At 40.0% G+C, this 4,313-nt stretch overlaps 1 long non-coding RNA gene across 1 annotated transcript; it reads right to left on the bottom strand.

Moving 5' to 3' along the window:
- Positions 1-330: 330 nt before the first annotated feature.
- LOC310691490 lies at positions 331-3,527 on the bottom strand. The gene is made up of 2 exons (XR_014518520.1): positions 2,669-3,527; positions 331-888 (listed from the first exon to the last, which is right to left on the bottom strand). It is a non-coding gene; the product is annotated as an uncharacterized lncRNA (long non-coding RNA).
- Between the last annotated feature and the right edge of the window lie 786 nt (positions 3,528-4,313).

Below are 4,313 nucleotides of genomic sequence, written 5' to 3'. Positions count from 1 at the left end.
CACTTCTTGTCGGAATTAGACTCTAGTTCCCATTTCCAGAGCGTGCAGAAGTCAGCCTTGGGTTATTTGATCCTTTAATGAGTTCTCTTTTTTTCTCCTATAAAAACTATGCAAGACATTCCCTTTTAAAGTTTAAAGAACCAATAACTTTTACTTAGTGTACTTGCAGTTGCAGATAAAAAGTGTACAACACAGATAGGTGAGACTTAAATAGCTAAAACTTCTTACATAGATAAAACTGTGGGTTATCTACAGCCTAGGGAGTGTTATGAGGATTCATAGCAAGTGAAAGCCAGCCTGTGTTTCCTTGATGAATTGGGGGCGGGGGTCAAATACTTGTGTTCATTTTTATTGGAAAGAATCAGAGGTAAATTAGTAATGGAGAATAGTTTCAAAGCATTTTGTAAACATGGGATCAGAGCCTTTCACAACCATCATTGCTAGCTCACAAGTAGGCATATTTGGTAGAAATATGATATGTGAAACTCTCCATTGCTGTATCTTTATTCTCTTGAAAACCTGGTACTTTGCATTTAAAATGGCAGCTATCATGAGCTTTATTATCATTTAATACAAATTTCCATTTCCAGAGAAAGCTACTGCCAAAGGGATACAGCAATAATTTCAAAAACTGTAGCATAACCATATGACAAAGCACATGATTATAGATGAAACTGAATACAGAGAAGGAACAATATGGTCAGAAACGCAAAAGATGAAGTTAAATTCAAGAAAATTTCTGACCCATTCTGTATAGGTCTCTTCAGAATCTATGTGTTTGAGGAATTAAAAAAACAGATTTGGGCTAAAGAGGAATCCAGACATTCTAAAGGAACAAAACAAGACCCATCTTTCCAATAATACTTACTTCATGACTAACTTTGCTGCCTTTCCTTATATTTTTTTACGCAAGAATTCTTGCGTAATTCTTTTAACATTTTTATATGAGCCAAATAATTTCATTTCAACATTTTGCTAACATTCATCAATTTTGTAAAACAGTCCTAATGATAAAAATAAAAAGAAAGAGTCCAGTCTTCATCCAGCGTCCTTTTCTCCTGGTCCCGTGTTTGTCAGTCCTTTTTATCCTATTAATCTAGCACATTAACCTGGGATTCTTATATCCGAGGCTCTTAGGTCACTTCCATGTCCCTTCCATAGCTCTTCTTTATATTTCCCTTTTATTCGTGAGAACTCCAGCTTAGTAGTGTTTTTGACCTTTTTCAACAAAACAGTCCCTTTTCCATAGTCCAATCCAGGCTCGATATAAAAATTACAAGCATATTCCAGATTCCCTTCAAAGTTGGGAGCCCACACAACTCCAGACATCTGGCGACCCCTTTCCAGACTTGAAAAGTCCAAATCTCCCTGTGGAGGGGGGTCTATCCAGCCCCCCATTTCCAAACCGATTTTATCTTTCCAAGTCTGATTTTTTCCAAGTTCATTTACCAAGTCCAAAAGTTTGTAATCCTGCTGGGCCGCAGCTCCCTTCGTCTCTGGCGCCCAAGATTCAGCAAGATCCTCTTCTCTCAGTTGTTCTGTCATGGCACGCTCCTGTTTTGATTCCTGAGTGGGCTCCCTATAGTTTCCGACAACCTGCTCAAAGGATCTGGTCGCATTAGTCATAAGGTCCATCTTCTGGCTTAACTGATCTAATAGGGCATTTATTTTGCAGAAAGTACCCAACAGTGCTTCTGAAGACATTGTTCTGCAAGGTCACCAAGTCCTTTCCCACAGTTGTAATCAGTGACAGCTGGAAGTTCCCAGGAATTCCCAGGAATTGGTTACAATTTCACAATTCCCCACTAGGGGGAAAAGCTTCTAGTTGTTCTTTCTCTTGAAAACAATAGCAACAAAAATTCTTTTTTACGATACTTTGTCAATATTTGTTCTTTTAAAAAACGAAAGGAAACAATGGAATAACTACGTTTCTCTTCTTTTAACTATCTGTCAAAAGCATTTGTTTCTGGTCAATGAGCTTCAAACGTCAATTCTGACACCCCGCTCCAGGGTCAGGGCGATGGAAAAATACCTTACTTTAACTTCATTTCTGCAGGTTTAAACAGCTCAGAAAGAGTCCCCCTTCTTCTCTTGCTACCGAAGGGGGATTCAACGATTTTAAATGGTGAAGATTGATCCTTTAAAAGTGTTTTTTTTTAAGGCTCTAGTTTGCATTGTCTTTGCTTTGTTCTGGCTACAGGTAAATGGAAGGGTGACTTCCTGGTTGATCCTTTCTGTTTCAGTACCAAATTGGGGTAAATTTTTAAGTCCAAATTCATTTTAGTTTCGCCAGTTCTTTATTTGAAATCCAAATATTCAATGTTCCAGTACTCACGGTTGGTTGTTTTAAATGCCAAATTGTCCCAGGAAAAAGGCAGCGCTCTTCGGCAACGGCTATGTGGCTTCGCTCCGCAGAAAAGCAGTTGACTCACAGCACCGCCCCGCTTCCCCCTCTTCACTTCGAAGCCCGTTTATGGGTTCCTTAGCGGGTTGGGGGGCACTAAGGGTGCCCGCCGAGTCCCACGGTCACAGGCTTCATCCGCCTGTGATTTCCAGAAGGGTCCCCACTACACCGCAGCGGAAAAGACCCATTTCATGCGGAGCTAGTCCCTCCAGTTCAGAGGGAGTCCGCCATTGCCAGTGGCGCCACCCCGGAAGTCTCTGCTGCCTTTCCTTATAGTCCTTATATACCACAATAGTTTGAAAGTTGTACCTCTCAAAACTAGATTATGTGCACTATTTTATTTCCCCATGAAATAATGCCACTTTATTCACAGCGTGTTATCAAAGTTCTTCCAGCACATCCTCGCCCTGGTGTTTGCGATTGATGAGATCAATGGGAATCCCAAGGTCTTGCCCAATGTCACTCTTGGGTTCCACATCTTTGACAGCTACTGTAACTCTAAGATGACCTACCGCACCACTCTGGATCTGCTGTTTAACACACATAGCTTTGTCCCCAACTACAAATGTGGCTACCAGGAAAATGTAATAGGAGTCATTGGGGGACTGAGCTCTGATGTCACCTTGTGCATGGCAGACATCTTGGGCCTTTACAAAATTCCACAGGTAGGAACATTATGGGTATCAGAAAATTGAGATGTAACACTATAATTCACTCTTCAGCTCTCTTTCCAGAAGGAGTCTATTGATTCATAAATTTGGAGTGGTATAATAGGGACAATTGAAAGGGACTAAAATGTATGGGTTTGTTGTTATAGCATGGGGGTCTCTAACAATGTGCATGAAAGGGGGTAGGTTACTAAGGATGTGTGCTTAATGCATATAAGGGAAGATTGATTCAAAGCTGCCAAGGTGGTAAATGGGCCAACCAGATGGAATCATATAAGATCCTAGGAAAATATTATCAGTGGATCATATAAGATCGGGACATGTTAACTAGAAATGCTCTCCATATGAAATGGGAAAATGAGCAAGATCAGTAAATTTGTGACATGTGTGATAAATATGTTTGTTATGAAGTCTTCCATCCATTTGGAATGGTTCTCTTTTTTTATTCTTCAGATTTCATATGGTTCATTTGAAGCATCCATGAATGATCACATTAAGTTCCCTTCCTTTTACCGCATGGCTCCTAATGACGATCTTCAGTACAAGGGAATTATCCAGTTGCTTCAGCATTTTGGATGGAAATGGGTTGGGCTCATCACTCCAGCTAATGAAGCTGGAGAACGTTTCTTGAATGCTATTGAGCCAATGTTTTTCAAAAATGGAATCTGTTCAGCATTCACAGAAAGAGTTGAACACCATGTGCGTTTCAAAGATAACATACTTCATATGGTGGATGATACAAGGATTTTGTCCCCAACTTTCATCACAAGCAAAGCAAATGCAGTTGTTGTATATGGAGAAAGTGCATCTATTATATGGTTGTCAACTGCTCTAACTATAATGAAGTTAACTGAGTTCATACTTTCCCAGTCCAAAAAGAACTTACCTGAAGGAAAAGTATGGATTACCACAGCTCAAATTGATTTCATAGTATACGTTCTTCAGAAACTGATTGATGTTAATATACAAATGTTCCATGGTGCTATCTCCTTTGCAATTCATTCCAAGGAAATTCATGACTTCCGATACTTTCTGCAGAATGTAAATCCTTCCTGGGAAGAGGGAAATGGCTTTATCACAGGTTTCTGGGAACAAGCATTTGATTGTTCATTTGCAGACTCTACTAAGTCAACAAAGAAAGCTAAGCCTTGTACTGGAGAGGAAATGCTGGAGAGCCTTCCTGCACCATTTTTTGAAATGAGCATGACCAGCCACAGCTACAGTATCTATAATGCTGTCTC

This window comes from Podarcis liolepis (genome assembly GCF_965112155.1).
Source record: "Podarcis liolepis genome assembly, chromosome: 13".
NCBI lineage: Eukaryota > Metazoa > Chordata > Lepidosauria > Squamata > Lacertidae > Podarcis > Podarcis liolepis.
The sequence above is the reverse complement of the archived record's forward strand: the minus strand, read 5'-3'. Positions and strand labels throughout refer to the sequence as shown.